Source organism: Rhinolophus sinicus, linkage group LG14, assembly GCF_036562045.2.
Source record: "Rhinolophus sinicus isolate RSC01 linkage group LG14, ASM3656204v1, whole genome shotgun sequence".
Classification (NCBI taxonomy): Eukaryota; Metazoa; Chordata; class Mammalia; order Chiroptera; family Rhinolophidae; genus Rhinolophus; species Rhinolophus sinicus.
This window is the reverse complement of record NC_133763.1, coordinates 17,686,576-17,712,272: the sequence shown is the minus strand read 5'-3', so window position 1 is coordinate 17,712,272 and position 25,697 is coordinate 17,686,576. Positions and strand designations below refer to the sequence as shown.

At 43.9% G+C, this 25,697-nt stretch overlaps 1 protein-coding gene across 5 annotated transcripts in view; it reads left to right on the top strand.

The window, feature by feature from the left end:
- The window catches only part of CHD7 (chromodomain helicase DNA binding protein 7), a 211,760-nt gene that overhangs the window by 3,158 nt on the left and 182,905 nt on the right, over positions 1–25,697 (top strand). For 3 of the 5 annotated variants that reach the window (XM_019752431.2, XM_019752430.2, XM_074318932.1), the window contains exon 1: positions 19,560–19,898. The exons of 1 other annotated variant lie outside the window; for it this stretch is intronic. The gene's annotated coding sequence lies outside the window, so the exon portion shown is untranslated. Of the gene's footprint in view, positions 1–19,559; positions 19,899–20,323; positions 20,585–25,697 lie in introns of those variants that run through there. One more of the 5 variants, XM_074318931.1, reaches the window with a different exon arrangement.

The following is a 25,697-nucleotide window of genomic DNA, read 5'->3' as shown; positions in this document are numbered from 1 at the left end:
TGTCCTGAATATCATCAAAATGTCTTCCTTTCGATACTTCCTGTATCTTCGGGTAAAGAAAGAAGTCATTGGGGGCCAGATCAGGTGAGTAGGGAGGGTGTTCCAATACAGTTGTTTGTTTATTGGCTAAAAACTCCCTCACAGACAGTGCCCTGTGAGCTGGTGCATTGTCATGATGCAAGAGCCATGAATTGTTGGTGGAAAGTTCAGGTCATTTGGTCTAAGTTTTTCACACAGTCTTTTCAGCACTTCCAAATTATAAACTTGGTTAACTGTTTGTCCAGTTGGTACAAATTCATAATGAATAATCCCTCTGATATCAAAAAAGCTTAGCAACATCATTGCAACAAGTTCGTGAACTTAATTGTCAGACCTCGTATGAGCGATGAGAGTAATAAAAACGAATATAGAAAAAACAAGACAAATATCTAATGAAGTATATCTTGTTCAGTGCCCAATGTCAATGGTTAAAAGAGGAAGATATTCTTCAGTGACAATATTATTTATTATTATTGACCCGTGATAAATCTGAAGGATAAAGTAGCAAAGTCACAATGAAAGCACTTCTATTATCCTTGATTCCTTCACCCAACTTTGAAATATTTGGCCAACAGTTAATCACCCACGCAGGTTTAACTGAGAAGTCATTATGTGGAGAAAGCTACAGTGCATACTGTGCACGGTAAAAGAAATATAAATGCATTTTCTGTCAAGGAAGCTAAAATCAAGTTCTGAGAGAGAAAAATAAAAATAAAAACAAAAAACCAAGCCCTGATATATTTGTGAGTGAGCCCACATTCTTTGCAAAGGAAGGACAGCTGGGTGGGCAATGCCCCAGCTGCTTCTCTTTGCAGCCTTCTAAAAAGCCCCGCCTGCAGTCAGAGGAGGTGACTCCTGCCTGAATACATTGCCCTCACGCTCTGCCATTCTACCGTTACAATCTCATTCTTTTGGATGCTAAAGTTTTTAATTTTCTAAAGTTGCTCCTTAAAATATAAAACTCCCTGGAAGAGTGTAGATGGCACTTGATGCTAACAAACACCTAAATAATCTTCCTGCTCAGCAGAGATTGTTCTTATCCTGCTGAGACCAAGAAAGGAAGCAAGATGGATGCCTACGAGAAGAGAATGTGAACGGCAAAGGTAGAAAGAAAGAAAGAAAGGAAGGAAGGAAGGAAGGAAGGAAGGAAGGAAGGAAGGAAGGAAGGAAGGAAGGAAGAAGAAAGAAAGAAAGAAAGGACCCAGTGAGGTGGGACCCAAAAATGCTTTGATGATTTTGCCTGGGAAGTCTCCCCACTCCCAGAAGACGCTGGTATGGCATGGCGTCATGCCATGGGATTCCAGCTTCTGCTCTTAGGCTTCCAGGATCTGTTGGGCTGGCCCTACCCATATTCCCGGGCTGTCATGGAATCCAGCTGAAATTCAGACTAGCTTGGTGGTAAACAGACCAGCTTGGTGGTACCAGAAGAAAAACCAGTCTGAAGGTCAGACTTGAGTTTGTTGTGACTGAGTCATTTAGACCTACAGACTTTGATTTCCACATTTGTTACAGGAGAGAGTGGACTACATTCCTATCCTGCTCTGGGTTTCTCCCTTTCCCTGTCAACTTCTCTCCCAAATTGTTTTACTCTAAATAAGCCTCTACCACAGGCGGTTAAAAAAAAAAAAAGTGTCTTCCAAAAGGTGGAAACAACCCAAATGTCCATGGATGAATGGATAAACAAAAAGTGATATATATGTACAATGGAATATAATACAGCCTTAAAAAGGAAGAAAATTCTGACACATGCTACAACCTGGATGAACCTTGAAGACATTATGCTAAGTGAAGTAAGCCAGTCACAAAAGGACAAATAGTGAGTGATCCCACTTATGTGAGGTACGTAGAGTAGTCAAATTCATAGAGGCAGAAAGTAGAAGAGAGGTTACGGGGGTTTGGGGACAGGGAATGGGAGTTCTGTTTAATGGGTACAGAGTTTTAGTTTGAAATGATGGAAAATTCTGGAGATGAACAGTGGTGATAGTTAGACAGCAATGTGAGTTTAATTAAGGTCACTGAACTGTACACTTAAAAATGGTTAACATGGTACATTTTATAATATGTGTATTTTACCACAAAAAATATTTTAATAACCAACTAACCCGGAAGCCCAGAGTGGGAACCCTGACTGGAGACCTGTTTTGTGTGATCTGCCTAATGCCTTGCTCCTGATGATGTCTCTGTGTAGCTCTTCGAGTTTTGACCCATCCCCGGTTTCTCCCTGCATGGCAGGATATCCTCCTTAGCCCTTTTCAGAGAATGCTCCTCATTCTCCCTCAACATACACACCCCCGGACCTGGGCTGGTATCTGCATGCCTCAGCCCTTCTCAAGCAAAACTCTCTGCTCTGCCCCTCTGCCACCACTCTGGAGCTGTCAGTCCAACTGGGTCTTGCTCTCCCATGTTCAGTAGGGACATGGCCTAGCACTGCCCCACTTCTGAAGTGCATGCATGTGTAGCCTACACCCATTCGTCCCCCATTACTCCTACTCTTCAACCTCATGGAGACCCCATTTCCTAGGCCTCTCCTCCCAGCAGTCACTCCGTTCTTCAGCGTGTGTCACACAGTTGTTTGCACGGGTACCATTGCACGTTGATTGGCTCATATTCTGCAACCCCAACCAAGCCCAAGGGGAAGTTGTTCAGTCCTTTTCTACAAGTGTGTTGGTGACTTCCTCTCACCCTCTTCAAAACAGGACTCTCTTTAAGCCTCATTCCACATCCCTGTAGGCCTCTATCACGCCATGTAATCGAGCACTGTTGTGTCCTGTTCCAGTGTCATTCTGCATAAGCAAGCCTTTCTTGCAGTCCTCCCAAAGTGCTACGCTCCCTCTGCTCCAGGTTCCTGTACCGGCAGGTCAAACTGCCTGGCATGCTGCTTCTGTCCTCTTCTTTCCTCTTCTTTGTTTGTCAAACTCCTATTAGTTCTTTGGGTCCCAGTGCGAGCCTCATCTCTGAGAAGGCATTCAGCGGACCCTTACCTCAGGCTGCAGGAGGAAGGTGTCTGCCCATAGGACCCTCTGCTTATTCCTGCTATCATAGCTGTTTTACAGTTTCCCCAGATGTGAGATTCACGAGGGCAGGGACTGTGGCTTATTCATTACGGCATCCTCAGCATTTCACACAGGGCCTGACACAATCCAACTGGCGAAAGAAGCCACTGAGTATACTTTTAAGAATACATTGTTATAAGTTTGGTCTAATAGGTGATAATTTGGCTTACAATTTTATGTCTGTGATTTTATTATATTCTTATAAATATCAAGTCATTACCTTTTACGTTATCCTTTTTTTTTTTTTTGGCCATTGACTAGTTAATTTTAATATTGGTATATCAATTACAGTTAGGTTTGGCTGCATGCAAAACAAAATCTGCAAATAACATCACCATAAACAAAATAGAAATTTTCTCCCAATTCTGCACAAGTTCAAGTATAGATAGTGTTGGGCTGATATGTGTCTCACTCCAAATCTTCAGGATTCAATTTTCTTTCAGCTTTACTTTCTCATCCCCAGATTGTGCCACTGCCTTTGTGGTCCCAGATGGAGGCTAGACTCAAATTCCAGGCAGTAGGTTGGAGGAAGCAATAAAGAAAGGGTGAAAGCCCGCACGAACTGTCTTTCTAGAAGTTCCTCAGAAGCTCACAGCTGACATTTTTGCTTACATACTGTTGAGCCGATTTAATCATACTTAGCTGCAAAGGTGGCTGAGAGACAGTCTTTGTTTTGGGTAGCCATGTACCGAGCTAAAAATTCTATTGGTATGGAAAAAGAGGAGCATTAATATTAGGGGACAAAAAGAATGGTTGGCCATACCTGAGTTTAAGAAGAGAAATACAGTAGTCTCCCCTTATTTGGGGATTGGGGAGATATATTCCAAGACCCCCATGGATGCCTGAAACCACAGATAGTAGCAAACCCTATATATACTACGTTTTTTCCTCTACGTACATACTTAGCTGTGATAAAGTTTAATTTACAAATTAGGCATAATAAGAAATTAACACAATAACTAATAAAATAGAATAATTATTATAATATTCTCGAGTAGTTTTTCTATTTTTCACTCTGAACCTTCCTTTTCCTGATTCTGTGTAATCATCCCTCATTCGCAGTAAATGCCTTGGTGTGGCTCATTTCAGGGGGTCCCTTGATGAAATCTTCCTATAGGCTCAACGCTCATGGTGCAACACGTGCCGTCAATTGAAACATGTTTTCTGTTCATGTCTCCCACAGATTTAATGCCTTTTCTATCTTCTTAAAATTGTAAATATCCTTTATTAAACCTGATTGCTAGTTAGGGCCTAAACAATATACAGAAACTGCACAATTGATATTCAATGAGAGGTTATTTTTCTGGACATATTGACACATTAAGGTACTTTTCTTCAAAATTTTTAAGTCTCCAGTAAAAATAATTGCATGCTGACAATATTTTCTATTTTCTGTAAGAGCTCTTGGAAGACAGGATTCCTTTTCCATCTTCACTAAGCACTTACCACATACGCACTGTGGCCATAACTTTTGCAGTCTATGGTGTGATAGCAAAACTAGCAGGAATTTCTTTTTTCTTCTTCACAATTTCATGGGTAGAAGATTCATTCTTACTGTAGAGCTTAGCAACCTCAGCGTATGATTTTTTTCTTTTCTTACTAAGTTGAGAACTTTTACCTTTTCACTTAAAGGAAGCACTTTATGGTTTCTCGATGGCACATCTGAATTGCCAGCATCACTACGCTTGTGCTTTCGGGCCACTATTACAGTGTTTCCCCAAAAATAAGACCCAGCCAGACCATCAGCTCTAATGCGTCTTTTGAAGCAAAAATTAATGTAAGACCCGGTATTGTATTGTATTGTATTTTGTATTATATTATATTATATTATATTATATTATATTATATTATATTATATCCGATCTTATATTATAGTAAAATAAGACCAAGTCTTATATTAATTTTTGCTCCAAAAGACGCATTAGAGCTGAGGGTCCAGCTAGGTCTTATTTTTGGGGAAACATGGTAAGTAAAATAAAATAACGGTGATTTGAACACAAGCACTGTGATACCATAACAGTTGGTCTGATAACCGAGACAGCTACCAAGTGACTAACAGGCGGGAAGTGTGTACAGTATGGAGACGCTGGACGAAGTTCACGTCTGGGGTGGGATGGAGCAGGACAGAGTGAGATTTCGTCAGGCTGCTCAGAATGGCACAAAATTTACAACGTATGAATTGTTTATTCTTGGAATTTTCCACTTAATATCTTCAGACCACGGTTGACCATGGGTAACTGAAACTTCAGCAAGTGAGACCTCTCAGATAAGGGGGGACTATTATATGTCAACATTATAATCCAGATGAATCTAGATTTCAAATGTATGCTTCCCAACTCTTCATCTCCTTTGTTGAAAGGTCATGACATTTAGACCCAGGAGTTTTTACACCAAGTAAGTGACTAGATTTCCAGTTTTTTCCTGTTATCAGGTAGTGCAAACAGCAAGTGCAGTCACCTTGTCCCCAGGATGAGGCTCAGAGATGGGGTGAGGGGCAGTGGAGGTGAAGGGTGTAAGTAGAGCGAAGGACTCAGTAATAACAAAGGAAGGATTTCACATTTTAACTGTTCCAGCATGAACCCTGAATCTCACTGGCAGGATTCCCGGGGCTCCCTGGGGGGGTGTTCATATCTCTTCCCTTCATCAGGCACCTGCAGTTCCACCCTGGGAAGCTGGAGGTCTCTATTCCACCACAGGCCACTGTGGACACAGCTTTAGCATGGGTGTCAGTGGACACCCTTCTCTAGTCTTCCAAGGGGAGGTATACAGGCTGCAGAACAATCTCTGCAGGGAGACGGTGCAGATACGGCCTGCTTGGGACTGCAGTCTGCACTCCATAAGCCTGCTCTGGCTTATAACCAGCCTGTCATCCTCAGCCACTCGCCTAAAGGTCAAGCCCTTTACTCACCTACTCTCTCAGCCACTCTCATTCCCATACTTCTCAGTGCTTCTTCCTTCCCCAGCTGATCTTGTCCCCTTCCCATTGTTTTTCCTCCTTGGCAACCTTCTAGGGTCCTTGAAAACCCTGATTCCTCTTGTGGCTTTGTCCTGTTTTTATTCTCAAATCTATTCCACTGTAAATCAACTTCCCTGAATCTCTGATCGCACCACGGAGCCAGCCCTGCGTCTCTCTTCCTTAGCTGAGGATACTCGGTTCCTGGCTTAGCTTCTCCATTGCTCCCTTCCAGCGGGCTCCTTCTTCTCTTCCTGCAAACTTGCGAGAAAAGGCTCCATTGTCTTTGCTGCTCAATCCCTTTCCTTTCTTTCATCTCCAAATAAGGAAATACAGTGTCCACTGCTCTTATTGCTTCACGGCTCCTAGCTCAGTTCCTTGTCATCAGGTTGTACTCACCACATCTTTACGAAACTAACATGTTGATGTCATCAATGACCTCCAAGTTACCTAATCTGATGAAGGCATCAGATTCCTTGAATACAAAATGGCACCATTGCCATTGCCCTTTCATCAAAAATTTATCTTGCCTTCTATCACACTGCATATCCTGGTTCTTTTCTTACCTTTTGTGAACACTCTGATCAATACTAAAACAACAGTGCAAATAGCTAATGTATAGCAAACATTTAAATTGTGTCATGCAGAACATAAGGTGCTTTGTATGTATTATTTCACTGAACCCTTGTATTAACTCTATGAGGCAGATGCAATTATTATCCCCACTTTACAGATAAAGAAACTGAGGCTTGTAGGCTTACAGAGGTAAACAATGTGCTCAAGATGACAAAGCCAGGAAGAATTAGCAGGCAAGTTTTGTTGAATTCCAAAGCCGTGCCTTTTGCCAGTGGAGCATATTGCTTCTACTCCATCTGTTTTTCCTCTCTTCCTGATTTCACCTTAAATGAGACTTTCCCAGGATTCTGTTTGGGGGTATCTGCTCACCTGTCTGTAGACATGTACTTTCACAAGAAAATACCTGGCTCTCCTGGAGGTGAACATATTTATTTATTAAGTATTTATTTCCTAGTTATTATGAAACCTTTTAAACATTCGCAAAGAGAGAGAGAATTGTGTAATGACCCCCTCCTCTCCTCCCAGGTACCAGTACACAAATGGCCATTTATGGCCACTCTCTATCTTTTTTTTTTTTTGGCTTTTTTTGCAATTTATTTGTAGAAAACACCAGCTCACTTGTCCTGTGTAATAGCCCACATTCTGGATTTTGCTGATCACATCCCCACGGTGCTAACACATTTGTCCCTCCACCCACCGAAATGTCCAGGAAACTATACTTAGAGCTAGAGCTGTGATCTGATTCAAGTGCATTTTTTGGTGAGATGATTTCATTGGCGAAATGATGTACTTCCATCAGAAATCTTGTTTATTTAAATGCCTTCTAAGTCTGTATTCAGCTTCATTCCTTTATCTTCAGCTAACTGCTAGATCATTTCACTTGGATATTCTGCCATCATTTCAAAACAACATGGGTAAAAACAAATTTATCTCCCCCACGCAAGCTTTCCCTCTTGACACCTTCTCTATTTCTGCCATGTTTATTGTCCTTTTAAATCACTTGGGCTCCAGGTCTCAGGGCCATCATTCACGTTTCCTCAGCTCCCACATTCGGTCCTGAAGACCTGCCAGTTATCTCTCTATAGTGCCAGCATCCTTTCCTTGATTCTCATACCCATTACCCTATACACAGGCTTTGAAAGTATTACAATACCTTTCCCCCTCCAGCCTCTTTTCCCTCAATTTCACTCCATAAACTGCCACTGGATTAAACACTTACACATTTTGTGTTCCTTATTACGTATTTCCTATTCACAAACCACCAATGGCTACCCATTACTATGGAATAACATAGAAACTACTGAGAGTACTCCAACACAACCTGCATTTCCAGTCTACCCCACACAGTTCACCTGGCTCAGCATTAGATGTTTTTTTCCACAGGTACGGAAGGCAATTGACTTGAAAACGTTTAGAGCAATGTCGTAACGGACATCCTTTTTTAGTGTTGAATACTGGAGATTCAAATGAACAACTGTTGTAGCTCTCAAGGGACATCTGGTGTCCCACACTAGGGGAAGGCGGAGTTGCCTACTTCCCTTGCAAAACACTGTTTGCTGGCTTTCTCGACTTTCCTAATAGGATATTCTCACTACTGCCTGTTTGCCTGGTCCTAAAGCATGTGACCAGCCATTGACCAGTAATAGACAATGCCAGCCAGCGAGGCTCTGCCTCACGTCACCAGTTCTCTGGCTGTCATTAAAAGCCAACACACAAACACCCTACGACACAAAGAACTCCCACTTGAGAGGAATTTTTAGGACAATTTCTCTAGGAGACATGATATGCATCTACTCTTCCAAGAACTTGTGAAGGCAGACCAGGGAACATCTGTATCCCAGATGACCTCCAGCTAACATGCTTTTGAACATTACCCTGGCTTACACTGGCCCCGCCCAGGACCACAGCTCACGGTCTCCAATGTGAATTCCCATGTGACACTTTCTTACAAAACTTGACAGAAAGAGCCGGTATGCCATCTTTCATGCCGTAGGAAAAGCTACATATTTAGTATAGTTTTCCTTTCACTCTGCCCACCAGGAGGCTGAGGTTACGATTGCAAAGCTCACTAACTGGTTAGTCCTTTTGGTTAGAAACTGTATATTTTCCCCTGAGTCCTGATTTCAGTTACTATTTCTACTTTAATAATTTTGTGCTGTTCTTCTTCTTATAAGCTACCTAAAATGCATTTTGGAACGAGCCAATGTACACATTAAAAAATAAAATGCTACTATGTTCTTCCACCCAGGCAAAGTCAGTTGATTTACCTCAGATGACTCTCAGTTTGCTTATTCTGTGCTGTTTAATTGGAAGGCAGTCCCACCCTTCTCTACCACCAATAACCCCCCTCACCAAAGCCTACCCACCTGGGTATCTCAGTGTGAAGGCCCCCTGCCCCCCTCCTCCATGAATGGCCCTGACTACCCCAGCACAGAGCCAGCCTGCCTTCCTCGGGGAGCCTTTCATGCTGTTTGTACACTACTCATTTGCCACTTCCCACACCCTGTTTTTTAATGTTGGTTTTATAAACATTTTTAAATTTTTTGAAAGTAATATGTACGCACAGTAGAAAATTTAAAGATATAAGAGCGGTTGCACAGGCAAAATGTACTCGTTCTATCATCACAATTGCCCCAGAGGTGACCACTATTGTTAGTTCTTTATGTATCATTACAGACATTCCTATGCATTTACAAACACACATGAGTGCACATGTGTGTGTGTGTGTGTGTGTATATATATATATATATATATATATATATATATATATATATACTGGGGGTTGCAAAAAACGTATACAAGTGGACACTTTGGTCAACGTTGCTCAACAGTAGTTCACCATAATCAGAAGTGTCTGGATGCTGATGGTAACCACTTTGAGCACTTCTTGTAATTACAGAAGTCCAACGTGACTTGTATTCATCTTTTGTTATTGGTATATATTGAGTATTATAATTTTAATATAGTTTTCCTTTCTTAAAATGTGTATTTTTTTGGCACCTTCTGTGTGTGTGTGTGTGTGTGTGTGTGTGTGTGTGTGTGTGTATGTGTGCTTCTAAAGCCTTCTGTCCTATTTTTCTTTTTTTACAAGGAGAGCGTAGCTCACAGTGGCCCATGCAGGGATCGAACCAGCAACCTTGGTGTTATTAGCACCACACTCTAACCAATTGAGCTAACCGGCCACCTTCTGCCCTTTTTTTCCACAACTCTGAACATACCATGTACCTTGTTCTACATCTAAACGTTTTCCTCCACATAACAGTTTAGTTTGGAGATTATAACACATCAGTACATAAATAGCTACCTCATTCTTTCTAATTCCTGTGTAGCTTCTATTGCAAGGATTAACCATAATTTGTTTGCTTAGTTATGCCATCATAGTCCATATCTCTGATTAAATGTATTCTTTCCGAGGGCAATGGAGGGAATACATCTGCATTTAGTATATTACCCCACAAATCCAGAGTGTAGCACCTTCCACATAGGAAAAGCGTAAGAAATCAGTGGCTGTCCATTTTTACCAGTAAATAATCAAGCAGTAAATAATTCTATTTTTTAAAATAATTCTATTTTGTAAAAGTATTTTAGGAGTGACTTGAGAAAATCTTACTGCATTATACAATCAACTATGTCTGTCATTCACTTAAATTTCCCATGTTATAATATGTGGTATTATCTACGACATGTTTTGGAAAGGCTTGACCTTGAGGCATGCTAAGTTTCAGCTCCTGAAGAAAAGGGCTGGAAGGGCTAAGGTCCCACATCTAGAGATGAGAGCAGGGATGCTACAGAACAGAGAGAACCACCTCAAGGAGAGAGCCCAGCAGTGCGTAGGATGCCAGCTGCAGTTCTGCTCACATACACAGTGGAATATTATTCAATCTTAACAAGGAAGGAAATTCTGACACATGCTACAACATGGGTGAACTTTGACAATATTGTGCTAAGTGAAATAAAACAGATACAAAAGAACAAATATTGTGTGATTCCACTTAGGTACCTAGAATAGGCAAATTGATAGAGACAGAAAAAATAGCGGTTACCAGGGGCTGGTGGAGGGGAGAATGGGGAGCGTTTGTTTAATGGATGCAGATGTTCAGGATGATGAAAAGTTCTGGAGATGGATGGCGGTGATGGTTGCACAATATCGTGGATGTACTTGATGCCACAGACTTGTACACTTAAGAATGGTTACAATGGTATATTTCATATAATGTAATTTTATCACAAAAAAGCGTTTTATCACTTAAAAGGCATGAGGCAACAGCAACACACACACTGTAGAATATGGTATTGTTTCCCAAAATTCAGTCATTTTTTGTTCCACTGCCTTGATCTGTGCCTTCTCTGAACTCACCACATGTACTGTCTTACTCTCCTGAGTCAGGTCTGGAAATGTTACATTTCCTCTTCCTGGGAGAGGTAATAAATGAACAGGCTATACTCAGAGCATGTGAAATCGTATTTAACGATGTTAGACCCAGGTGTCTTAGGAGTGACTCAGGGCGATGGCTCGTGAGGGGCCACCACAGCACTGTGAGGATGGGAACAGGCCTGAGAGTGGATGGTACATGGCTCTGAGTCCTGTCAGCTTCTGCCTTTGTGACCCCAGGGAGCTCTACCCTGTGAGCTGAAGTTAGCAGCAGCATTCCCGGCTGGAGAACCTCCAGAGAGGAGCTTAGGAGACGGGTTAATAGGAATTCTTGCTAGCTCTCTAAATGAAAAGCCCCAGTGTAGCAGCTCCATCATATTATAAACACATTATAAATATATTAAAAAGTAATTACTTGGGTGGAAGTTAACTATGTTAAAATACAAATTAAGATAAAATTAGGAGTGTTTTTACTTTCAGATTGAAGTACAACAGAATGTTTTTTAAAAATTATTTTTGTCTTTCTGTATCCAGCCATCCCAGCATGGTAAATGCAACGCTCATTCCATGAGCGTTTGTTGCAGGCCAGGCATTGTACTAGGTGCCGACACGGAACCAGCTTCTCACAAACTCGAGCAGTGTACTGTGGGTCTGTGGGTCCCTGTGAAGGCATATTTCCATGTGGAACAGTTAGCTGGAGAGTCGTCAGTTTTCCACCCAGGAGAAAGGGATTAATTGAAGATGGTTGCATAATTCTCAAAGCCATCATCTCCAGAGCTGCATCCAAAGGCAAGATCTTGTGAAAATCAGGATGCAAACTTGTCTGTCCAAAGCAACTTTTCCCCCATTAAAGCAGAGGATTGTAAACAATTGGATGTAAAGGAGTTAAGTTCACAGTGGGCCGTGAGAAAGGCAAGTAGACGTTTGGCAGTTATTAGATTTCTGTTTGGTGATGAGTGCTGGACAGGGTTTAGAAGACCGGTGTCTGAATCCCATCTCTGATTCACAGCAGGGCAAGCTCTCATGCCTCAGATTCCTCATCTGTACGAATGGCTTTATGTCCATGATCTGCAAAAACTAATCTGATATGTACTGTGAATGTTTTGACCAAGGAGGGTTGGAATATTATGTGCGAGCAACACTTAATGCTAAATATCGAAACCAGAGTGAAATGTAGGAGTAGCATGACTGATACATGAGACACGGAATTAGGCAGCCGTAAATTATGACCTGTTTTCATCTTTTTTTTTTTTAAAGGACAAGCAAATACTTTTCCTCTACAACAATTTTTAAAATTATTTATTTATTTATTTATTTATTTATTTATTTATTTATTTATTTATTTATTTATTGAGGGTGCAGCTCACAGTGGCCCATGCGGGGATCGAACCAGCAACCCCAGTGCTATTAGCACCACACTCTAACCAACTGAGTCAACCAGCCACCACAACCTGTTTTCATCTTACATATCAAAGTACAACTCTGACTTTGATATAGTTTAGCCTAGAATTGTCCAAGAACATGCAATGATGATATTATGTCCCACCGCATGACATTGGTGCTACTGAAATCACCAGAACAAAAACAGCACCCAAGGCCTGGCCTGGTTAACACTGGAATCCAACCAAATGAGCCAACCAGCCACCCAGGGACTTAATGGGATAGCAGGAAGAAGAGACATGCTTAGTTAGTTCTTTGTTGTTGCTAACATTTATTTCCAAAGAAAAAGATTTTAGATGTCCAGAAATTTCTATATATTGTACTGTAGTCACATGCAACTCATGTCTTCCATTTAAACAAAGGACCCGTTACTGTGGCTGCTTTACAGCTCCAGGTACAACACAAGCTGATCTTGCTCTGGCTATGTGGCCAAGTATCCTTCTGCGTCTCCACAGAAGACAATGTCTCCCCTGGGTGAGTCTGGCAATTCACCATTTGTAAGCCTTTTCCCCAGGGGTAAACATCACTTAAGAAATTTGCATAACAGCCTGGTGCTACCAATATCTCAGCTCAGGACTGAAGGAGTCCCCCATCCCAAGGAGATTCAGTAAGAGTCCTTTACTTTCTTTTTGCAGCTTACTTCTTCCCCATACGGACTATTCCAAAACTGGAACACTTTCCTCAAGTCTCTTGACAATCCAGGAACATCTCAATCTCAGTAGATGATCAGCCCCCTGAATTAATAAGAAAAATGGAAGATCTTATCAATGAATTTGCTTAACTTTCTGACATCTCTCTCTCTCCTAACCTACGAACTTATTGTCATTTTTACCAGCCTTTCTTTGGCTTCAGAAAAAGAAGTGTCACTCGTCCCATCAACCCTGAGCTTGATGACATCTCCTTCCCCACAAGCCTTACTCTCCTATGGCGTCATCCTCTCCCTCTCCTGGCTCCTGGCTCTTACTCTAAAGTCATACTTATCACCCTGGTATTTACCAAAAAGAAAGAAACAAACAAACCCTCAAAACACTACTACCCGCTCTGTAACGTGACTTCTCCTCTAGATACGACCCATCTGTCCTCATTTCATAACAAAACATCTAATTAGAATCTGAAGTCTACACGAGCTGTCTACACTTCCGTAATTCCTGTAACTTTCTTACTCCCCTGGAATCTAGCTTTTGCCCTCAACACTTGAAACTGAAAAAGTTAACAAGACCAAATTTAATGAACACTTTTCATTCCTTTCCTGCTTGTTCTGTGACATTTGACATGGTTACCCTTCCCTTCTAGAAACTGTTTTCCCTTAATGTCGTATTTTTCCTTTCATATTGATCTTCATGAGTTTTCTTCAGTGGCTTTTCTTTTGATGTCTTCCTTTATTTTATTATTTTTTTCTATTCTAAACATGTTTTATATAGATAAGCAATGTTACCCAGTGAATCACTCCTCTGGGCAGTCATGCAGTTTCCTGCTCCCGTCACACTGATTCTGGGCTTGCCCACATGACTCGCTTTGGCCAGTGGAATATCGGCAAACGTGAAGCCAGCATACGCGTGATAAGTGATGGTGTTTGGGGGCCTGCCTTTTCAGAACACCCCTCAGAGACTGCCATAGCATCTGGATGACTGAGATGAAAGACCAAGTTGAGCAAAAGGAGAGGGGAAGGGAGAGGGAGAGAATCAACTATCCCAGGGTTTCCAGCTAAGCCCAACTCCCAGCCAACCCACCAGCTAAATAATACATTTTTAAGTCGCTAAGTTTGGGCTGGTTTGACATACAGTGATAAATAACAGAAAACATGGTATTTTAAAGATTCCCGTTGCCAGCCTGCTTTTGTCTCATGTTACATGGTTTTCCAAGCAACGTCATCTGTTCTGACAGATTTAGGTACCGTTCATACCTCCTAATTCTTACACCACCTTTCTAGACCACAGCAGTCTTCTGAGTTCTCATCTCTTACTGGGCATCCCACTCGAACATTCCATGGATCACCTCCAATTTCCACACCAAAGTCCTGTGTTTTTCCACAAACTGCTCCCACTCTGCCCCTTAGTCTTTATCATGGTTAATAATGCAACTAGTTACCAGTCACTCACGGAGGAGCCTTAGAAGTGAATCTTCACCCCTCCGGTTTATTCAGTTGCTCACAACCAGTCACCAAATCGTAACAAATAGGTCACCTAAACATCTCTCACATTTACTTGTTTATCTCCAGCACCTTGAATGTGGTCCTGCTCAGGGGCTTCCTCATATACTTTGACCATCACCAATGTCTTCTCACGGTCTCCCTGCCCAGCCAACACATCCATATTTCTCCTGAGCATTTTCCTGCTGGCAATCCTTTCATGGATCCTTGTCACCTATGGGATAAGATAAATATTTCTAAATATGCTACATTCCATCCTTCCTTCCTGGCCTTTCCCTGAGTGTGCTGTGCTCTGAGCCAGACTCCTCAGTGCCAACACTAGCCATCTGCCCCATGGCTGTCTCAGACAGTTTTCCTGCCTGGTGTCGCTCCCCACCCCTGCCATCTGCAGGGTCCTGGGAGACTCAGTTTAAATATCACATCCTCTGTGAAGCCCCCGCTTCCTTATCAGAGGAGAAGCAAAATTCTTCTTCAGACCTATCGCTGTACCCAATAATACCATGATGGTATACACTTCAGCTGTAATGACATGCTTAAATGTCTGTCACCCCTTATAGATTCAGAGAGCTCCTCCGAGGCAAGGGATTGCTTTCTTTTTATTTTTGCAGCACCCAGCACAGTGTGTGATGGCCAGCAACTGCTCAATAACTACTGGATGAATGACACTATATTTTCCCATTTTACATGTTTTGTAGAAGTATGTTATCATAATTGGCTAAGTTAGTACAATACATTTCCACTTTAGTCTAGAAATGGAGACAGTGAGAGACTTGAGGTATTTCCTAATATTACTTAGGATAAGTTTGGTGACAACGAATCACGGAATCTCAGAGTTGGGAATTCTGGAGAAATAGGGTAAGAGGCTCGGTCCCGGGTGGCGGCGGGAGCCATGTCGGGACCACTGCCTCCACACCCCCACATAGAGCACCCTGTCCCTCTACCACAGAGCGGAGTGGAGCTGCAGTTCTGCCTCATCTTCCCTGTGGGCTGGCAGCCCACATGACAAGCGTTTAGTAACGTCTTCAGTCTGAACAGCACAAAAAGCTGGTAATTGCTTTTATGTCTTCCCTTGTCTTGCCTTATGAGGTCCTTCTCACTTTTCTCCCTGCTCCAGGCCTATTTCCCACATCCTTCACCTCATCATAGAGAGCTTTCTAAGTACTGATCTGGCTTGTTACTCGCTGGCTGAGCTCTTCAGTGACTCTCCAAAGCCTTTGGAGTAAAGTCTAGAGCTCTCCTTGGCCCTATGTGCGTCTCTAGACTAATCTACTAACTCCCCACCCCACCATTTATGGAAGGCCCTCTGTCAGCTGGGGGTACTAAAAGACAAGACACCGCCATTGCCCCCAAGTAGCTCACAACCCAACAAGAAGATAAAACAGAAATTAATTATAATTTAATGTAAGCCAGCATTGATGAAGGTGGGCACCTTTGGGGAAACAGGAAGGACAGCCAATCAATCCTGGGGGGTGGGGTGGGGAGAGTAGGGAATCGGAGAAGACTGAGGAGGAAAACTGGCCCACTCTCCATGCTCCACTCAGTAGGACATCACCTGCAGTTATCAGCACTTGCCAGGCTTTGAAACCACTAGACATCTTTGCTGTCAGGAGTGCCCGCCCCTGCGTGTTCCAATGAACTCCTGCGCCTACTCAAGACCCAGCTCAAGCCTCCCTTCTAGAAAGACTTCTCTGGTGTCCCAGGAAGCAAGAATCGCTCCTGTCTTTATGCTGCCACAACTATGGGCTCCTTGAGGATGGGCACTAACAACGTCCTCTAAGAGAATCTGGCACATAGCAGGCATTCAATGAAACATTTGCTAGAACTTAGCTAAACACGCTGTCTCTGGGAGCCAACAGTGGCTTAGCTGGAGCCCTAGGGGCTTTCTTTTCCCTTAATATCTTGCTCTTACCAATCCTCATAGCAAGTGGTTCCCTGATGAATGGAACATGGAGGGTGAGCTGACATCTCCAACTGGATTCCTTCCCGTATGAAAGAGGGACGTTTTGCTGTTATTCCAGTGATGCAGGAAATGCTTTTTAGATTTTTCTATTTCATGCTTTCTTTGGCATTCAGACTCTAAATACTTTTGCCTTTATTTTTCTATATATTTTCAATGGCAGTAAATCTTCATCATTTAAAGGCAAATGTATTATTTGGAGCTCACCAAAATTATTTGGTGGCAAATTTGGTAAATGATGAAGTAGAATAATAAAGTTTTTAGTGGAAAAAAGGATGTGACTTTAAAGAGAGTTATTTTCTATGACTTGCAAATTGGTTCTAACCACAGATTCAAAAGATGAGTCCCAAAAGTGCATCAAAGTTTGTCCACAATACTGGAATCAGTGTAATTTATGCAATATTTTTAAGTTCACAACATTTGGAAGAACAGATAGGGTTCCAGTTTTAAATAGGAGGTGTTCTAAAGTCAGGGTAATTTTCAATTGTTTTGGATATGTACATGCTCCTCCCCCGCATAAAGGATTATCAGTTGATACATTACGGCTATGTTCCCCAACAAAGACGGATATTTATTTGTCTAGGCAATAATGTAGCTGAACTATGTCAGTTAGCTAGAGTTCTTGGAAGAGACTTTTCATTTCAGGGGGTCTAGAAAACCTCTTTGTAACGAGTCAAGTTGTCTTTGGTATTTTTCTCAACTGTTTTCTGCAGGCGCCCACTCCATCCTTTAATGCCCCACCTCTCAGGTCTACGGAAACTTCACTGACCTCTGGCTACAGTGAACTCATGTCTGTCCTATTCCTCAAGGGCTCAAACTCCCAAATCATCATTTTCTCTTACCACTAAATCAAAACTACTTACCCATTAGACTGTAAACTCCAATAGGGCAGGCATTTTGGTTTGTTTTGTTCACTAATGTATCTCCAGCACCTAGAACGATGACTGGAATCTCTTAGGCACTCAATGTTGAATGAATGAATGAATGAATGAATGAATGAATGAATCTTTAAATTTGTCAGTCTCAGCTAGTGTTGGGAGGAAAACAACCTATTGAACTAACTTACACTCATCTGTGAATAACCAGGGGTCCCTTATCTCTCCCTAAGGTATTTACATACTTAAAGGGAAAGATTGTGAATTCAAATTATTCTCACTGGGAAAACTTCAATAGTGAAGCAAATGGAGAGGAAACATTCAAGGCTAAAGGTAGTGGGGGGTAGGAGCTAGGATTTAAGTAGGCCAGAGCTGCCTAGGAGTGCGCCCCTGAAGCTTTCTTCTTTTCAAGGCCCCTTGAGCTCTGCACAAGCAACAGCATCTAAAAGCTTAGAGACTTCTCCATCATGGCTGTCAGGACAGTGGCGAAGAGGAGGGAGGTTAAATCAGAGAGGGCTGTAGGGCTGTTTGTTTCCATTTTGAGCTTTATATGTACTATTTTACCACTTCCCCTGTTTCTAAAGGAAGTATCCTAACTTTCTAGTTAAATATACAAGGGCACAGGGGGATCTCCTTATAGTCGCTTAATACTATTTGTTGATTAAATGTTAATTAATATACTTTCACTAAATGTAGATGTCAGTTTTTTAGCTTGTAAATTGCCTTGAAATATATGCACATCTGACAGTGAGGTGGGGTATACTGTAAAAGATAAATAATTCCTTTTAAGCCACTTCTTTTAATCAAACTCAGTTATTGAATAGTTGTAGTAGTTATCCAACAAAATAGTTTTGATTGCTGTTTTGTCCAAAGAGAAATATTGAAATTACAGTCTTAGCATGACAGGTGGTGAATGAGGAGAAAGTACATTTTGCATAGTTTTGTAATTTTCTCAGTTTATTCTGGAGTCCAATAATACTCAGTCACTTTAGTCTGTATTTACTATAGCACTACTTTTGGTTGCTATAAGTTTCTTCCTTGATTTAAAAACAAATGTAATCTTTAACCTAATAAAATCATCTTAAAGTATACAATTGTTGATGGCTTAAAAGAATTATAATTGCTCAGAATTTTGCACATGAAACGTGTTTGAGAAATGTTTGTAGAGCTAGCTCCTAAAAGGAAAATTAGTAAAAGAAAAATTTCTCCAGGTTTAATATTCATTTTGTACCGGGAAGAGAAATAGAATAAAAGGCTTGGATATTTAAGGCTCGGAGATCATATAAAAGTGTCATTTTTGCCAAAGGATGATTAAAACATTCTAGTCCTGACACGTTTAATAATGGGCACACAACCTATTTCTTTGTTTCATAACCATTGCGCTCTCTCTCCCTTTTTTGGCATGGTAACAAATTCAACAAAATCAACGCCATCTAGTTAAACTTTTTGATTTAGTAGTGGATCGGGCTGTCCTGTCAACGAGGAGGCAGGAAAAGCAATGTGGGGAGGCAGGATAAATGTATTTGAAATGGAATGTGTCCATTCTAAATAATTTCATGTGGGAAAATAATTTCAAGTTGAAGGATAATTACAGAAGAGACATGCAAACCCTTGCAGGCGCTGCTTTCCGCGTAGCCTTGGAAACCCCTCGCTGTGGCCGGAGGACCGCTGCTGGCTCGGAGCCGCCGCTTCCTGCCCCGGGGCGGCGCACCCTGACTCCGGGAAGGTGCCGCGCGGGGAAACGTGGCACCCTCTCCAGCCCGCGCCCGGGGCGCTGCCGAGCGGCGGCCGAGCGCTCGGAGGAGCCCTGCCAGCCAGGCTGCGCGGCGGCCGCGCACCGGCCGGCGGGCAGAACCGCCCGCAGCGCCGGCGCCCGCCCGCGGACGGGAAGTGGCGCCCGGCCCGCCCTCCGCCGCCCGCGGCCCGGCAGCCCCGCACCGCCCCCTTTCTCTCGGCCTCTCCCTCGGCCTCCGCCACCCCGGCCGAATTCTTGCATAAATTATGCCAGGCGCGCCTGACGTCAGGTGGCGGCGCGCGGGCGCGGCGCGCAGGGAGCCGGTGGCGGGCGCGCGCGGCCCCGCGATCTCGGGCGCGCGCGGCGTGCCGGGTGCGCGCAGGCGCTGGCGTGCTGGGGCCGCGGCGGCGGCGGCGGCGGCGGCGGCAGCGGCGGCGGCGGCGGCGACGGCGGCGGCGGCGGCGGCGGCGGCGGCGCGGGGGTTGAGCCGTGGTAGTGCGGGCGCGCTCGTGCTCGGGAACTATCGGATTAAACTTGAATCGAGTGAAATTACACAAAGGAGCGCCGCTGAGGAGGCGGCCCGGGGACCCGGAGACCCTGAAACTCGCCAGAGCCCCGTTCGCCCTCGGCCAACTCCGCGCCCGTGGATCAGCCCCCCGGCCGCGGCCGCCCAGCCAACTCCGGAGCCCGCTCTGCGTTTTGTTTCCCCCTCGGCACCGGCAAGCGGAGGAGCCCGACCGACCGACCCGGTGAGCGCGAGAGTTCGCCGGTCGCCTGCGGGAGGGGCGGCGGCGGCAGGAAATCGCTCCGGGCCGGGGCCGGGGCCGCGCGAGGAGTTGGGAGCGAGGAGTTGGGCGTGTGCGGGGCGAGGGGCGAGGGCGGGCGGGGGCCGGGGCCGGCGCAGGAGCGCAGCACCGCCCGTGCCGTGTCGCCGGCGTCGCGGTCCGCGGGGCCCGAACCCGCGCCCCGAGCGCCGCCCGGCGCCCCAACTTTGCCTGCGTTCGCGGGGTCGGCGGCGGCGGCGGGGGCGCGCGGTCCGGCCGAGGGTCACTTCCTCGCATGTAAATGGCTTTTTGTTGTGCTGCCGGCGTGGGGGGGGACGGGGGACAGGAGGGAGCGTGTCTGCGCGCGGGGGAGCGCGAGCGCGTTTCCTCCCGCCGGCGCCGAGCACGAGTTGCCGGCTCCATTCGAAAGAAAAAGGAAGGAGGAAAAGTTGGGCTCCAACTCAAGTGCGAGTGGGCGATGGGCGCGCGGGCGCGGGGCGGCTGAGCGGCGGCGGCTCGGGGACGGCGGCGACCCCCGCCTCCCGCCCCCGCCCCCAGCTCCGGACCGACCACGCCGCGCTCGCCGGGAGCGGCGGCCGCACGGGCGCGAACAAAGTGCGTCCCTCCTGGCGCGGCGGCGCCGGCCCGCGCGGGGACGACCACCGGGCGAGGTGGGTCGGCGGCGGGGAAAGTACGCGGGGCTCCGCGTGGGGCGGGGGCGGCACGAACACGCGGCGCCGGGGGCGTCCCGAGCCCAGCCCTTGCCGGCCGCGGAGTTGCGAGCCCGGAGCCAGGGGCTCCCGGGGCTCCCCGGCGACTCCCAAGTGCGCGAGGAGGAGAAGAAAGGGAGTGGGGCCGGGGCGAGCGCGGGGAGGCGCGGCGAGGAGGGGACCCCACCTTGCCGAGCTGGCCGGGCCAACGGCGGCGGCGGCGGTGGCTGCATAATAGCGACTCTAACCCCCCGAGGGCTACTCGGTTCCCCCACCCCCGAGCCCGCCGTTTGCGGGGGGGGTCACCAGGTGGCCCCCGAGGTGGCCTGGGTGCGCTCTGCTCCAGCAGAGATCCGCCGTTCGGAGCGTGAACGGCGGAGGTGGCTGGAGGCCAAGCGGTCAGCGGGGAGAGGAAGGAGGGCGGCGGGGAACGCGTTGTTTGTTTGGTTCGCACCCGGGACTGGGCTCGCCCGGGGTGCGGGGGCGCGGGCACCCTGTGGGCTGCGGTGCGGGGCGTCCGCATCCGCGCGGGGCAGCGCGGCCCGAGGGCCGAGGGAGGGCGGCGGATCCCGGGCGGCAGGGGGGGTCGGGAGGCTCCGGGGAAGGAGCCGCCGGCCCCGAGCAGCCATCATTACCGAGCCGCCTTTCTCCGGATGGCTCTGCCTCGAGGAGCCCCGCGCTGTGGGAGCGCACCCCAAACTCTCGGCCGGCCGCCCGCTTTGTGAGCGCCCCCGTAGAGCGGGCAGCGCGGGGAGTGCTCCTGCTCTGGGTCGGACGGTTTTCCCGGAGGTCACTTTTAGAAACTGTTCACGCCTCGATTTTAAACTAGTTTTTCCCCCTCTTCTGCACAGACAATGGACAAAAGAAAAGTAGCAACCCACATGGAGAGTTTCCTTTTGAATTGCTAGAATTAGATACACTATCCAGCTCTCCACTTGCTAAGTATACTTTTTAGTTCACCATTGTATATTATCCAGCTATCGATTTAAATAACTTATCATGAAATATGCCCATCTTCTGGTCTTGATTTCTGGGATGTAGTAAACATTTTAATTTATTATTCAAGGATTATGTGAAGGCCCTGATTTTTATTTTTAAAAATATTAATTTAAGCCGTCTTTGCAGTGGGCAATATACCTTTCAAAGAGGTTGAGTGTATTTCCCCCCAATTCTCTCCTAATAAGGGGAGGGGGGGAGTACTCACTATGCGTAATAATCAAATTGCAAAAAAACAAAAATCCCTCTTTATTTCCTCAGATCTATTCTAACGATGACCAAAAAAAAAAAGAAAGAAAAAATCTTAGTGACTATGCCCTCAGCTGCATGGGAACCTGATTTATCCCAGTTACAATTCCATTTAGGTTGTAGTAATGTGTAAGTACTGGGTCATTCTTATTTCAGAAACAACTTGAGCAGTGATTTTATGAAGTTGAATCCGTCTCCCAGCCTCCAGTGTACATCTGTCGCGGAGTGTTTTTGTCTTGCTGTTGCACAACAGAAGCCCTCCAGTCTTTACCCTAAAATGGCAGCTTTCATTTGACTGGGGCCCATTCATTGACAATGATAATAAAGAGGCTGAAAGCTAGATGCTTGGGGCACGGAGCACAACTCGGTTTGCCTTTCTAGGTGATAAGTAGGAGACATTTTATGTCTTCCAAATTTGCTCAGGAAAAGTTTATTTTTCCCTGAAAAAAATCTGGACTGTAGAAAAAAAGTTACAAAGTAAACAGTTTGGAAATGGAAGGGGGCTTGCAGCAAATTTTAGGAACTAAATTTTCTTATTTTGCCAAATAGTCGAAATATGGCATTCCCCCCTTTTTGGTAACCTGATAAAGGGACATAATGGCTCTTTGTAAGGCTTTAACAGGTGAATTTCCTCACCCTGGCACTCAAGAATTGTTTTCTAGCACTATGGACTTTATCATTTATATCCTCTTGATATTTTCTATTCTCCTTCTGTGCAAGCCAGTAAATTGAAGTTTGATGAATTCTAGTCTAGGTTTTTCAAGATTCAAACGAGTTTCTAGATAAGAAATGAATAATAAAAAAAGATTGGTATGTGAATTCCAAACTCCAGTTACTTTGGTTTAATCAATGGGTTTATTTTTAAGTTAATTAAAACAATTTCTGTGTCTGAACACAAATTAGGGCAGAGAAATGATACAAGCTGTATATAGGTAATGGTGGCAGTTAAAAACTCAAATACTTTACTCTTTTGAGGAAAAGTAACACATTTTCAAGGTGAAAGTATAGAAGTCAAGTTTAAAGTAATGTGTCTAGTAACTTTAAAATAGTACTTTCATAGATTCACCTGTATTTGATCTAGTTTTTAATCTATTGGATTTATAGGACCAATTCCAAAACTTGTTTCATGAGTGTTACTTTTATTGGATTAAAATGAATACATGAGTACTTTTTAATACTTTGGCTAAGAAATGTTAAAACTTTTTCTTCATACAGAGCCAGTCAATAATGTAATATTTGTAGTATAATTTTTAAGCAGTTAGTTCAAAAGAAAGAATATTTTCTTCTATGAGAGAATACGGTCTGAGGACTCCTGTGTACATGCTATGTAACAAACGCCTAAGAACAGTCTACCTGCCAAGTTTAGAGTTGTTATTTCAAATTTAGGCTAACAGCATTTTATTCCTTGTGCTTAAGAAAGGTTGCTTGCCATGTAGTCACATCCATTTACCGTGTTTCCCTCGAAATAAGACCGGGTCTTATATTAAGTTTTGCTCCAAAAGACGCATTAGGGCTTATGTTCAGGGGATGTCATTGCTGAAAAACCATGCTAGGGCTTATTTTTCTTTAGGTCTTATTTTCAGGGAAGCAGGGTAGTTACTGTTGATTCAGCAATCACTGGCAAGCTTTCAGAGTGTAAAACGACTAATGAAGAGTTAGTGCTTTCCCGCAGAGAGTTTACCATCTAGTAGGAAAGAGAGAGTTCTACGATGTAGGTAACCAGACACTCACATTTAACTTTGAAGATTAACTTTAGAGGTAGTAGTTATCTTTTAGCCTTTATTATCCACATATGGCCTTTTGGGTTTGATAGCAGATACCGTGGCCATCTTATAAACATCTATAAATAAGGCATTGCAAGAATAAAAATGCTTAGTCAGGGCTGGGCAAAGTGTGTGACTACAAAAAAATGGCCCTTAAAACTTTAGCTTTGTAATAAAGTGATTCACTTCCAGTATTCCAGGGCTTTCTAGATGTGAACAAGCATTAAAATAGGTATTGGTCACATAGCTAAATTCAGTAAAAAAGGTGGAGAATTTGGGGAGATGTTGAGGTGATGTCAGGAACACATTGGCCATGTGACTCTTTGTCTTGTTCATTCACACGGACACATTTGTGTATCTTTTTTAAAAAGCTGTTTTTTTTTTATGCCATTAGAAATTCAGATTTTAGTGTTATGTCTTATGAGGTTTCTAAAGCCATTATAGCTTTATACTTTGGAAGATAAAAATTTCCTTTTTTCTCTAGAAAACTGTTATTTTGTCTTAGTTCTCAAAAAAGAGGTGGCATTCAAAGATGAAGGATGATGTTAAAATATAAAAGAAATTGGGAGTAAATGGTTGCTTGATTTTTCTACAAAAATATGAAGATATAATGATTTCATTTGAGTATTACTCAGGTCGGGTTGCAATTATGGCAGAAGTCCATAGCTGATTATGGTGGTAGTTAAGAACTGGGAAGGTAATTAACACTGTTACTGCTCTTTTATTATTTTACGTTTATCAATATATTAAAAAATCTTAAATGAAATCACACCTGTATGATACAAATAATAAATAGGAAATCATAAGGATATTAAGTAGAAATTCATCTTGTAGTCATTAGTGAATCTTTGGGTATTTAGAGCATAAGGACCTTAGAGAGCTAGTCCAACTTTCTCGTTTTACAGAATAAGAAACTAAAGCCCAGAGAGATTAATTAAATGAGTTGCCTCTGGCTGGCCACCCAGTTATTGCAGAGCTGTCGCGATCACAGCGGTCTTCCTGGTGCCCAGCTCTGTGCTGGTACAGGGCAGGCACTGGGCTTGTCTTTGTAGGATGTCTGAACGTACTGGCTCTGGAAGAGTCTTGCTCTCTCCTTCATGTACTGACTCAAAAGGAACTTGTGGGTTAAGAACCCTACAGCATATGCGAACATAGCTCTTAAAGGTGTTCTTAAGCCAACAATCATTTATTTGCCTCTACTGTGTAATGGTTTGGAGGGTTTTTTTGGGACGGGGGTGGAAACTATGATTATCCATCTAGAAAAATGCAGAGATAATTATTCCAAGATTTGATTATTGTTTTCATTTTAGAAGAATGTATTCATTACCATTACTAGATTCCTGTACCTTTTAACTACTAATGTTAGGTGACTGCAAACATGATTGTACTCTCAGTGAAGTGTTTTTGGAGCATTCCGTTTTTTACTGTGAAAATTAAAAAACTATCCTTTTAAAAAGAAACAATGCAGAATAATAATGAAGCGGCAGAACGTGGTAGTTGAAGGCTGATTGGTCCTTGGACTTGTTTGCTTAGGCCAGTGTGGAATCAGAGACACGTTTCTTTAGTGGCCGTTTCGCCTCTCACTCTTGCTGTAGGTGTTAGGCTTGGCTCTAGTGGCACGTGACTCGGGACTGCGACCAGTTTTCCTATTTCATCTGTTTTCTTTTAAAAAATGTTTTTTATTAAATTTATTGGGGTGACTTTGGTTAGTAAAATTATACAGGTTTCAAGTGTACGTTTCTGTAATATATCTATATATTGCATTGTGTTCACCACCCAGAGTCAGTTCTCCTTCCATCACCATATATTTGATCCCCTTTACCCTCTTCTACCACCTCCATCCCCCTTTACCCTCTGGTAGCCACTAAACTGTTGTCCGTGTCTATGGGTTTTTGTTTCTTTGTATTGTTCATTTGTTGTATTTAGTTTTACATCTCACATATGCGTGAAGTCATATGGTTCTCGACCTTTTCTGACTGACTTTACTTAATGTTTCATCTGTTCTGTTGTTCATCGATTCAAGCACTTATTGGGTATCTGTTACCTGATGCTAGGTTTTATAAGTT